The sequence below is a fragment of the Ammospiza caudacuta genome, chromosome 4, assembly GCF_027887145.1.
Source record: "Ammospiza caudacuta isolate bAmmCau1 chromosome 4, bAmmCau1.pri, whole genome shotgun sequence".
Lineage (NCBI taxonomy): Eukaryota > Metazoa > Chordata > Aves > Passeriformes > Passerellidae > Ammospiza > Ammospiza caudacuta.
This window is the reverse complement of record NC_080596.1, coordinates 32,427,206-32,440,780: the sequence shown is the minus strand read 5'-3', so window position 1 is coordinate 32,440,780 and position 13,575 is coordinate 32,427,206. Positions and strand designations below refer to the sequence as shown.

At 37.4% G+C, this 13,575-nt stretch overlaps 1 long non-coding RNA gene across 1 annotated transcript; it reads right to left on the bottom strand.

Moving 5' to 3' along the window:
• Positions 1–2,291: 2,291 nt before the first annotated feature.
• Positions 2,292–3,988, bottom strand: LOC131557291 (uncharacterized). Its single transcript, XR_009274724.1, has 3 exons — positions 3,901–3,988; positions 3,331–3,452; positions 2,292–2,471 (listed from the first exon to the last, which is right to left on the bottom strand). It is a non-coding gene; the product is annotated as an uncharacterized LOC131557291 (long non-coding RNA).
• Between the last annotated feature and the right edge of the window lie 9,587 nt (positions 3,989–13,575).

Below are 13,575 nucleotides of genomic sequence, written 5' to 3'. Positions count from 1 at the left end.
TCCACAGCTTAAATAGGTTTTTAACTATAATGTTAAAAACCTATTTTAACATTATAGGTTAGTTTAATTTCCTCAGCAAATGTAGGTGTTCCTTCCAACTTTGAGTACAGTCGGAAGAATGGCTCCAATTTCTTGTCACGCAAAATTCAGTGATGAGGCAAAAAATACACCATGTGTGCAAAAATTACAACAGAACGGAAAGCAAATAATCTCTGATGGCAACAGAAGGCAAACTGAGGATACTGTGTTGAGAAGTAGAGGTTCTCCTAGCAAGGTCAGTTTGTTTCCATCACAAATGCATGGAAGAGATTTCAGTTTCTTGAAAGCCCAGGTGAGGGAGATTGATGTGCTCGTGTCGAAAGAATTAAGAATGAGACGTTAAGTCTCTGTTCAGACCCAAAAATTTGACTTTCGCTTGCTAATCTATTGTTTTCTGAGTATTTCAGGCACTTTACTTCTTCAATGGCATTGATAAAGGAAGGTTGCTGAGAAGACAAACACATGGAGCAGATGTAAGGCTGAGCACATACCATGGATCCCTCAGCTTTATCTCTGGAAATGATTTACTTATCCATTTCTCCCTGGAAAAGATTTACTCATCCATATCTGCCCTGGAAGCATTGGATTTTATTTTCTACTCAAATAGCAGGGGATTGTGTGGTGGGGTTTTTGGTGCATGAAATACAGACTTGCAAAGGAAAATATTAAAATGCCATGCCAAAGAGCATGTCAATATGAAGCAGTGTCCAAGAAAATAAAAAGTTTTGGATATTAATTCATCCAGCATTGTTCCTTTTCTTGTCTGCAGCTGTTACAAGGAGGTGACATAAGGCAAACAAACTGCGAAACAAATTATTTATAATTAAATTAAATATGAAGACATAAATTAAGGGGCAGATAAAGATATTCTGAATTATATTATAATTGTTGCATCAATTCTTTTAAGTATTTTGGAAATGGTGTGTCTGCAGAAGGAAATTAAAAGCTACAGAAGGCACATCTGGATGATATCCTGGCTGGACAAACAGGGATTTTATCCTAGAGCTTCTTAGGAGCAACTCTTATGTGCACTTAAATTAGAAGACAAAAAGATACTGGAATAAGACCAAATACAAAAAATTGGTGCCCAGTACACCAAAATAAGTAAAACAAGTGAGTTTGCCAGAGTAAGCTGGGAAGTATCTGATGTTGGTCTATGGAGGTATCTCACAAACCTGCAGAGACAGGAGAAGAATTTGGAGACTCCTTCTTTGACCTTTTTTATCAAATGGGGGAAAAAAATTCTTTGAGAAGACTCTTATCCCAAGAGAAACAGATCAAGAAAAAGATGAAAGCAAGCAGGTGAGCACTGGGTATTAAAGGTAAAGAGGTCATTACATTTTTTAAGTCTAAATTCATTAAGAAAAAAAAAAAATCCTAAAAGTATTCCATAATATGCCCAGATGTCAAGTTACAAGAAAAAGTCACTGTATCTGTCCGAGTTTGAAATAATATATGTCATATGTTTGACATAATTGGCACTGTAGGTGAGGTAAATCATATGATAACACTATTGAATCATTTGATAATATTTATTTGGAGAAGGACTGAGGGAACAAAGAGAAATAAAGAGTGGAATAGGTGCTTTGTGAGGCCCAGTCTGAAAGAAATGAGAACTTGATTTTGGATCACTGATCACTCAGGAAAAGGAGATTAAATCAAAATATCTACAGATCAAGATATTTTAAATCTAGTGGTATGTTTTGAGAAATGATCACTAAATCTCAAGTAGGAGATATAACTGATATAATTTTCATATAATATTTTTATATTTTAAAAGATTCTGAGGAAGTTATTATATCAGCTGAATTTTGGTATTTACACTGAAAATCCCCGTACTAGAAAGAAGATGAACTAGGATAGGTTCAAAACAAGGATTTTGGCATCATTTGACTCAAATCACATCTGTTACAGATAGGTAATAAAATCAAAGCTCAGTCTCAGAGAGGAAGAGCCAGCAACATTTCTGGTATCAGCATCAGCAGCTTCTAGGCTGCAGAAAGAAACCATACTGGAAGAAGAAAATATTACCAAGAGCAAGCAGGCTTCTCTAAGTGACTGGAGGCTCCAACCTCCTCGAAGGGCTAGTTTAGTGTTTTTCCCTACCATTGTTTAATAAAAACATGCACATGAAATGAAAGCGACTCCTTTATTTTCTTTTCTGAAAACAAAAAAAAGTGAATTTTTAAACAGCAAAATAAATCAAAGCATAAATTTCAATATGAAAATTTGCATATGAAAAACTAATATTAAGGAAAAATACAAGAAATAATCTTCCCTCTCTCTAATGATGAATGAAAGAAGTAGGGGTTTTAGAATCAGGTCAGCAGTATGCTATTTGTGCAGCATTGGTGGGCAAACAGAACAAGTGAAAACAAATCCAAGTTCTCTTCTGAACTCCTCCTGGAACTCTTGTAGGTATCCAACATGCTCTGAAGAACAACAAAAACCAGAATGTCTGAAGGAAAAAGCTTCCAAACTTCAGAAAAAAACAATTCCTTTTATGCAGCCTTTTTTCTTAAATTCAGACACCAAAGAAGGAAACAATAAATTAAAGAAACCTCACATTTTCTAGCTCTCCCTACAAAACAGCCTCTGCCCAAAGGCAGAGTGACAAACTGAGATGTTAATTCAAGAAGACAATCTTCCAAGGACCTGAATCATCAGTGTAATACAAGAGGAATTCAACTGAGCTTGGTTGCTCTTCAGTCTCCTGGAAGAGCAAACCGGCGCTTCACTCACAACGTGTTTGACTGGCAGAAAAAGCTCTTGTGCAGCCAGAACACTAAAACTCTGTTAAAATATTCAAGAGTCTTACAGGAGACATGCAAAACCAGGAGCTTATGGCAGTGATTTATTTGAAAAAAATATCTGTGATGGTGTTCACAGGGGTTCTTGTTTGAGGGAAGAGATGAGGATCTAACTCCATGTTTCAGAAGGCTTGATTTATTATTTTATGATATATATTACATTAAAACTATACTGAAAGAATAGAAGAAAGGATTTCAGCAGAAGGCTGGCTAAGAATAGAATAGCAAAGAATGATAACAAAGGTTTGTGGCTTGGCTCTCTGTCCGAGCCAGCTGACTGTGATTGGCCATTAATTACAAACATCCAACATGGGCCAGTCACAGATGCACCTGTTGCATTCCACAGCAGCAGATAATCAATGTTTGCATTTTGTTCCTGAGGCCTCCCAGCTTCTCAGGAGGAAAAATCCTAAGGGGAAAGGATTTTTCATAGAAGATGTCTGTGACAATATCGAACTCCCATTGTCGTGAAAAGATTTACCTTCATCTGAAGTAAGGCAACTTTCTCTCGCGGCACCACCTCGATCAGCCACAGAAGAATCACACTTTGACTCAGTCCCAAGAGGGACTGTCAGGATTGTCTGCATCCAGCTCTCTGAGAAACTGAATCAAACATGTAAAAGACATGCTAATTCTGAAGTATTAACATTTTTTCAGAAATAACCTATTTCTACACTTCTGAAGATCACATACCACTTTCTAATGCCCCTCCCTCCCTTCTGTGCTTCAGTATTTTCCTTACAGCCACTAATTAACACAACAAAGTGTAGCAAAATTGACAGGTAAATTATCCTTTAAAGTAAATTATCCTTTAAGAGCATTAAAATATTTTCCAGATAAACAGTCGTATCAAAATATGTTTAAGTGATGATTTTTCTGTACTAAGTCACGAAAATTATTTCCAAACATCCGCATTGCAAATTTGCATCCCACCTTGAGGTTTTTTTAATTTTAATTTCTTTCACATAATGTACTTTTAGAGTAAGAGAAAACTTCCTTTCCTACTTCCCCATGCATTTCCTTCTAAAACCAACAACATACCAGCCCATACCTGACAGGAACAGCTGAACGCAGCTGATTATCATCATCTTTTTGGTGACTTTTTATTCCTCTCTCCTCATCTGGCACCAAAGGAAAACCTGCATGGAGTGCCAGGATCCTTCGTTACATGTTCAGGCTTTCACCTCTGTCAAACTCGTTTGAGTTTGTGCTAAAAGCACACATGTAGAGCATGTGCACCTTTTTTGTTTTGAATCCAAGGTAAAATAGTAAATACATGGTTTTATGTTGTTAGATCTCCCAAGCTAACAACCATCATATTTCTACAAAAGGGTAGTCACAGTAGACCATTTTTTCTTTTAAACTTCTAAAATATGACAATCTGCACAGAGCTGTTTTCCAGTACTAAGCTATTTTAAGTATAGCATGTTTAAAACCATTTTTATTTTTTCTATGCTACACTATACCTTTTTCAATTATTTTTTTGTTTTCTGTGCTGCACTATACATCAAAAAAAAGCAAGTAAGGCCAAGTTTTACCAAGATCTAAACAAAGCATGCTGGTAAGAACTACCAAAAAAAGTTGCTGTTAAATTGAGAGAGCAATTTCAAGTGCCTTTCACTTCAGATATCCAATTTAAAATTGACCTCAGACATCCAATATAAATTAATTCTGAAGAGAAATAGGAAAAAAAAGTTAACTCCCACACATCATGGGCTCCTATATTATCTTGAAACAGAACAGAAAAAAACACTCATATCTAAAAACCAGAAGAACACCACTAAGCCATAGCCTCAGAGGCACTCTGTTACTCTTTGCAGCTGGAACTGCTGTCAGACAAACATAAAATTGTAATAAACACACATTTACCCACTGAGACGCATTGATGAACCCTGCTGGGCCATCAGACACGTCCCACAGCCTTGCCCATATCTCAAGGGAATTCTATTAACCAAACATTGGTTCAAGATCGTGTCTTTCCAGCATTATTTTGTTTGCTACCTCTGATCTGCCCACAAAAGAGCACACAAACAAGTCGGTAGAAAGCCTGCAACACAGTGAGAGGCCTTTTATTTTTGTTTTGTTACACCATGTGAAGAGCAAGCCTAATTAAAAAGATTTGCTGAAGTAGTGTAATTAATTATAGGACCATTACATAGAACAGTAACTGTTATTGATAATAAAAGATTGCTGCATGTACCAAGCTAGTATCCAAGCCAAATACCAAGGAGAAAACACCAAACTTGCATCTCAAACTTTCCTTTTGAAGAAAGGAAAAGTCTGCCCTTTCTTCCCTTTCTAAATATTGAAACAAAAAATGATGTAGAAAAAAGAAAGGGCTTCCTAGCTGAACAGCCAAAGCCCACAGGAAAAAAAAAAAAAAAAACCCAAAACATCTCACATTGAAAAGTGCTTCAGGATGTGTCCAATAATATTCCAGGAAAGGCCTCAAACCACCCTCGCCTCTGCTGTCCCAAAGGAATCCAGGTTTCATTTGGAGCACAACAGCTCCAGAGCATGAATCTCACAGCAGGCACAGGCAAAATCCTCATGAGAGGTGATGGTTTGAGTAGCCTCAGGTGAAGAGAGCGGAGCCCTGCACTGCCACAGCTGCAGTGTGTGCTTTAACAAACCAGACACTGAGTGAAAGAACTGCTGCTGCAGTTATCACTCCAGGCTGCTACAGTTATAACTCATAACGTGCAAAAAGTTATGAAAAACCTCAGTTCTTGCCCTTCAAGAGTTAGTTTGCATGGAGGTATTTCCCCCACAGCATAATTTACTGCCTTGCGGTCTAGAGGACTGAGTTGCACTGCAGAATTGCTGGGGTGAAAAGGCTTTTCCACCAGCACAGCAAACATGCAGGTGCCTGACTCAGAGGCACTGAGAAATCTCAGTTATCTGAGCACAAGGTTGCGTTTAAAGAAAGGCAATACACCGTGTCACAATATCTGTGTCACCCTCCCCAGATCTGACTCCTGACATTTACACTGAGTCCCATCCTCTGCAGGAAGGGATTTAGAGCGCACAAGGATTAATCATTTCTGCTGTTCCCAAATCCCTCTCTGTGATCCAGTACACACAAACAGCTTTGCTACTCCGGCATGAATAACTCAGAGCAACTAAAAACCCTCTAGCTCATAAATATATGACCAAACCCTGTTTCCATCTCCCTTTTTTCACAGTCTATTCCAACCAGACCCAAAAGTTATGCACAACATTGCTCTATGAAGAGGCCTTGTCATGACAGCAGCATTTCACAATTAAGGCTGCAGCAATTCATGGCACTTAGTCTGCTGTGGGAATCCACAAAATCAGAGGGTTTTGGGAAAGCTGCAAAAGGCAGGCCCCAGAGACAGCAGAACTGTGATCAGAGCTAAGCAGCAGCCATGAGATTGGTCAGCAGAAAAATTATTTAAACTGTAGAAAAGCAAGGACAAATAGAACAATGGTCTGTGTATTAACACTTGTCTAGAATAACTCTCTAAGCTACAGAAAAGTTTATCTAGCAAGATATTAGGAAGGTTGAAGCTTAATAATGGAGCTCTGTGCATTGTGTTTTAAGGCTTACAAGCAGGTATTTTATTCAAAATAAGCAAGCATTGTTTTAACCAAAGGTACCTGTGCTTATAGTGGTTGGATAGAACTACTGTCAATGTGCTTTTGCTTTGTATAATTGGTCAAAAAACTTATAAAGTAAGTTGAAATATTGAGTTCTTGGTCTGCTGCCTGGGATGTGAGCTGGTGGCATCTTCCCATTGTCATAACCATGTAATGAGAGTGATGCTGGAAAATGAAACAGCTCAAGGCAGTTCCACAGCAGCCCTGTCCTGTTTGTGATTTGTACACAGACTCTAGCCAGTGTCTGTCTGCCTCTCTGCAAGGTGAAAACCATATCACAACTTCCCTCTTTGGTTACAACAGGCCTTAGCCTAGCTCTTTTAATAGAAGAGAAAACAAACCAGGCTCAAAAATCACCCAAAGCTTTGACATGACTTTCAGTCTCCTGGGAAGAATGCTATGCATCAAACTGCTGTCCTGCTCTGTAAAGAAGCGTTTCCCATTGTTATGTTCTCTTTGTTCAAGAGTTGTTACTCTTTTAAAGTCTTGTTCAATTATTAAAATCCCAACTGCAAATATAGAGTAACCAATGCAGGCACTTACCTTGGTAGAGCAGTAAATGAACAATAAAGGATGTAAGATTTGCCATGGAGATCTATGCACAAAATTATTTCCAGCATAAGCAAACAGCGAATAATGAATTATATACAGATTTTAGGTTTAATCAACATTGGGTTTTTTGTCTTTCAGAGCCTGAAGCAGTCTCAGATGGAAAAGATTAGGGTCAGGAATGATGGATAGTAAGGCTGGAGAAGATATTGCCACAAACAGTCCACCTTTCAGTAAGTATATTTTATACCTAACCATGCCTTCCATCACCAGAAGACCTAACATCAGTCTAAGGGTTAGAAAAGAAAGTCACATGCAATAACAAGGTGCCCCAAAGTTGAAAAAACTAATTTAATGAATGAACCAATGGTTTTTTCCTTCCTATCTTTGAGAGTATAAACCCAACCAGAGTACTATTAAAACACAAGAAATTCACCATTTGAAAATGTTTGAATTATGCTGTTTTAGAGCTACAAATATGCTTTAAAATAAATCTTTAGAAAACTCTGAATATGGAGAAGTGTGCCCTTTTATACCACTTCAACAAGCTCTGTGGAAGACCAGAGAGCCCATACAGTTACTGCCAATTTTTTTTACATTCTGCATTTATGGTATATTAGAGATCAAATATAAATTACCTTCACAGTGCACATAATTTATAATTTGTATTTATTTCTTATATGTTTTACTCACCTCACTGGTTGGAGATCCACAAAATAAAACCAGTTTCAAAGTAACTCCTTAGCAAGACAATCAATTTTTTCTTTTCCACCTGCACACACACATGCCAGGTGGTGTGGGGGTGTGTGTGTCAGGAGCTGCTATCAGGTCCTCAAAATCCTGACTGCATCCAGTGTTCATTCATGAACAGATACAAGTTTGGATCAAATGCCAGTTTAGATGTATTTAAGCCCTTAATGAGCCATAAGAACCCTGCCTCAGCTATTTATTTTTTTTTTTTTCAGATCAATTGCTTTAGTAATGGATAATGTGATGCAGGATTGCAGTAACTGATATAAAAACAGCACACAACCTCCCCAAGTACTGATCCAGCCAGGAGAGCACTGCTGGACCCCACATCTTGGTAGAAATGTAACTCTTGTATTTACTCAAAAAACTCATCCACAATCATCTCATTTCTCCTGAGAAATTGAAAGGGGAGACATAAATCACTGTCGTAGATAATACACAGAGGAGCCAGGTGAGATAAAAGCTTTTGCCCACACACTTGTCCAGTTCTGACCCCTGAGCGTTTGGGGTCATATCTCTAATTGTGCTACGAGAAAAACCCACGCACAAACGGGGCTCTTCACTTGCTGTGTGTGAGCCTTGCTTGGGATTCTGCAAAAGGGTTTGGCAGAAAGGGAAAATTAACTCAGGCTGCAGTAAATCCTAACACAGCTTTTAAAGGGACAACAACTTTTAACACCTGTATGGCACAGCCATCCTATGGAAGAGAAGTTCTTACACCAAATAGGCATGGATTACATGCAGCAGCACACAACCACTAAAAAACTCCAAGGTTTTGGCTTTGTGCCACACAAGTTTTTGTTGCCCAAGTGTGAAACTCTGGCAAATCTTACCCCTGTAGATTACAGGTGCCAAACCTGAATTCCCACACACCCCCCCTGCTTCCTATCTTACCAGAGAGGGGAAAAAAATAAAAATGATCACTCCAGATTGCAGCTTCTTCACATGAAGCCACCTTAATTGATAATTTAAAATGATCCTCCATACTTTAGAATGAAGTATATACATTTCTCCACTATGCCTTGGAGAGTGGATTGACAACAGCAATGAAGTGGGAAGGGGAACACTAATCACTCCAGCAGGATTCTCCAAGGTTCACCAGTTAGCAATCATAGACAGAATTATCTATTGCAGTCAAAAAAGAAAAATATTATTGTGATTAATGGGAGATTTTAATAGCCAAGCTGGATTCTATTTTCAATTAAAATTAAAAAAAATAAAGCCAAGAATAGGGTTGTGCGTGCAAAAAAGCAAGCCACATCTCTGGAGACCTGGGTGCAGAGAAGCACTCCTGTAAAGGAGACATGGAAAAGGTTTTGGTAGGCATATTTCCCAAACTGGTAAAATCATAGGCCTTCTCTTGATATCCTTAAATTAAGCAAGGCTTAATTTCTTCTACCCTTCCCAGATCATGGCAGATGAAATCAGGATTTGAATTGTGATAAGTATGATTCGTGCTGATAAAAATTAAAACAATGATCAATACTAATACAATAATTAATATTTAAAAATAATAAAATAATTAAAAAACTGTAATGCCAAAAAAACCTCCACCCCCCCTTCCCAGCAAATATTTTCAAAAATCACAAAAAACCCTAAAGATACAGTTGCTAAAAATAACCAAAAACCTAATTCAATCCCAAAAAATACTAACTATAAAAAAATTGTTACCTTAATATATAAATACAATAATACATTAGTCTTAACTTACATTATACTAACTTAATACACATGTATAACCCAAAAGTAAATTAAAAAAATAAAAAAGTCTTCATCCAAAACAACCCCCAAAAACTTGTACAACCACCAAACAATAACACATGCGTAATAAAAACAATAAAAACAAAAAAAAAAAACAAACCAAAAATGAAAAAAATAACATTAGCACATAACACAAAAAAATCTTTACTTAGCAAGCTTATACGTAAAATAACAAAAATCAAAAACTCTACCCTCCATACCACACAGTATCTTTTACTTATGCACTATTATTAAAACCAAATTATCCCTTATTTATATATTTTCTAAACTATTCAATTAAAATTACTACTATCTTAAATATTTTTTAGGGTTTTTTTAATAAAATAATTAAACAAACATAACAGAATGACTAAGGAAAGCTATAGAAATTGATGGTATCAACATCCAATCCTGCTGATTGCTGGAAGAGCCTGAGGTGCAAATTCCTTTGTTTGAGCCAAGTGTTTTATGCAGTCAAATTCTAACTCAGTTGCACATGGCCTCTTTATCCCACAGATTCAAAATCTCTTAGTCTCCCATTTGCCACAAATAAATCTGTCTGGGAAACAGGGCATCGAAGCCCCCACAAATCTTATCTACAGCAGAGCCAAACCTGTGCAATCTCAGACTTAAACACTGGGCATAGCCCAGAAATGGGCCCTGGGAACTCAGCTGCAGTGATATATCCTGATGTCTTATAAAATACTCTTAGAGATCAAGAAAAAGCTAACAAAAGACACTTCCAGCTCCTTCATGGACTGCCCATTCCAAAACCAAAGAATTACACCTTCAGAAATGCCAGGACTGGCATTGGATGAGCAATGTGTAAAGGACAGCTGAGGAGGGAATGTGTTTGACCTTCGATTGACTTTTTGGCACTCAGACTTGGATTTAATGCCTGCGAAACCACACTACGTGCCTACCTTGTTGCATCTGCAGCATCCCATAGGGAGTAAGGGGGTGTCTGAAGAATGACAAGTGTGACAGTAAGTTACTGGCAGCTGCTCTTGTTCAAGGGTGAAAACTATAAAGTCATTGACAAAATTTAAGGTATAGGAGTCAGCCCTCAGTGTGTGGGTTTGTGGGGGCACTTGGGTTTGAGATTTTTTTGGTTAAAACGTATGATGTTTGAAAAGTCTGAATGGCTGTCTACATCTTTAGAATGACTGGTCTTGATTAATACTGTTAGAATTAGCCACCAAATCACTCCTACAATTTCTAAATAATTTCTGCTAGCTCAAGAAGAGGCACAGCTGAGCTGTGGCACCCTACTATTAAATCCACCAGCTCCCTTTCCCACCAGACACCCCCAATTCAAGGGCAAAGCAAGCTTCAATCATCAGAACCTCATTCATGGAGACAGATCCTCACAGATACATGGACCCAGCAATGCAGGCTGCCAAATTTATTTGTGTACTTGCTCTTCCATGGAGCTCTTGCCCATGCTCACAGCTGTGCACATCAGGAATTGGCAGGCTTTAGGCCCACAATACCTTCAGGTAGGAGCAGCAGTCAGAATTTAAAGTGCAAAGTCTCTTACCCCGAGACCCCGCGCAAGGCAGAATTTTAAATTAAGTTTTTGCTTATGCAAATCACATCTTTCATAGTCAGAATCTGACACTGTAGGATGTAACAGCATTGAGTGAAGTGCTTCATGGGGAGGCTTGAATCAGGAGGCAGATAATGAAACAACTGCTGTCACAAGGCAGCTGATGATCTCTTTTGCAGTATTCCATGTATCTCTCAGCATGTAGAAAAATGTTTTAGGCAAGCTTATCCTTGTAGCAATAAATTAAAACATTTAGGGAATCTTGTTTTCCAAGAAATTTTAATAAACAGTGACATTTCTTTGATAGAAGTCAGTTTAACCTAAATCCCACCTGCTGGTTTGCAAATAGTGACAATTCAAGAGGTTAAGCTTAGTAATAGATTTGACAGCCTCGATTCAAAAATAATTTTACTCAAAACTAAGTTTCACAAAAACAACTATTCCTTGCTCCTGCCAAGTCCAGCAGGAGCATTGGAAGAGACTGCAGTCTCAAAACCTTTCATGTCACTATATTTGTTCTTTTCTATATATTTTCTGTCTTTCTTCTTCTAATTCACTCTTCCCAGAGTTTTGAGTAACTCGAAAACGGATAAGCTTGGAGTTTGCTGAATTGAGTGGGCTAAAGTTAATATCTCCTGAAGTGCTTTATGTTGATTGAATGCTGCTCTAAACTTTTGTCAAGTCTCTGATTTTCTCAACTTTGCCAGTAAAGTTTTTTGTTGGTTTTCCTTTTTTAAGTTGGTATTACTCCTGCGTGTCTAACACAGAATACATGAAAAGCTGTAAGCCCTTTCAAGAGTCCTGTCAAGTGAGTTTTTAAGGGCCTTACACCAACATAATTAATGTAATTTCCAACCAGTGTAATACGAACTGTTTCAATTACCTTACTTTTCCATTATTCTCCATAATATCTTCTCTTTTGGAAAGACTAGACTGTCTTTTTATTAATAAAGTGTTAAACTGATAATGATGATGCAAAAAGTCAGGGCAAGAGGAGAGGAACTGTCTACACAGGAAAAATTGTATCATACATTATTTACCCTATTTCACTCAAACTCCAAAGAAAAGGGAAAGACAGAATAAGTGACTTAATGTGAATTTCTGGATTAGACACGCAGATGAGTTATAAGGATTAAGGTCAAAGGATAGATAAAGGGCATAAATCTCCTCAACATTCATTAAGATGCAGATGTTTTATTTAAAGACACTCCTAATTCAGACCAACATTAACAGAGAAAAACCTGTTAAGACCAGCACTGCCAGATATCTACTAAAAAAAGTTATTTCTGAATCTTTGCAATGTGACTTAAGCTAGTGACACCGAAATGCAATTAGAGAATTAGATAGACTTTCTTTTTCATTAAGTGCTTAAATCCCATTTCAAGGTAGTATGGAAGTGTGGAAAACACTGTGTACTATTACAAGCACTATGTCAACCCTTTGTAGTTAAAATTGCTTCTTTCCAAGAAAATCTCCTTACCTCACACAGGCTATCAGCTAATTACTAAATATCCACCTACCCCGTTAAAGGTCTATGAGCACACTGCACTGGCACAAGAAATAATATGTACTGTTCTGAGGTTGAGTGTATTTGGAAAACAGCAGCAACACATGGAGCTCAACCACTTGTTCCAGCAGCATCCTGGTTGTGCCAGGAGGCCTTTGTGGCCATTATATATTAGAAAGCTTTTTGTTTTAATCTTACACAAAACACCCTGCTTGCATTTCTGCTCTTTTAAGTGCTGCACATATCTCTACAAGCCACAAGATACAGAGTATTTTATTTCATAAAATCTCTTCATGTGTTGACTTATGCAGGATTTAAATATGCAATGATCAGCATGCATTCCTTTGAAAGGTTTATTTTGTTCTATTTATTTCATTTAATCTTCTATGTCAGCAGTTTAGAATGCACCCCATTTGTTTTTTATTGCTATTCCAGAAAAAGTCACCATCGACTTACTTACATAACTTTTTGTGCTGGACTTCCAGTTAGAAGAGGTCAATCTCATTTTATGGGCTAGATGTTTGTCAATGTTTTATTTTTACTGTGCCATCAAATAAACACAGATAATATATAACAGAGAATTAAGAAAGCATAAAGACCTCCAGAGGCAGGAATTGGGACAAAAATTATGAGAGATATTTTCACATCCTATTCTTGTTCAAACAAGAAACACTTAGAGACAAAACAATATGTATGAGTGGCACCTCAAAAACATGCTGTAGATTTAAATGTCTGCTCAAATTTCCGTGGTAAGCCCTGCTTTGTGCAGCTAAAGACTTGTCAAAGTTAATTTCCATCAATATGAAGTCTGGCACAACAGTCTGTAATTTATGTGCACCTCCTCTCTTCTAATTTTGAAGAAGAGTTGATGCAAATTGTTCCAGACCTTTCCAATATTATGAGAAATTCATAACTGTATTGCTTTTCTAGCCAAGGGAAAAAAGGCAAGTAACAAGGAACTGATGTAATCAGTTGAATGGTTCTTACTTTTTTGGTTTTTAGGAGTAAAA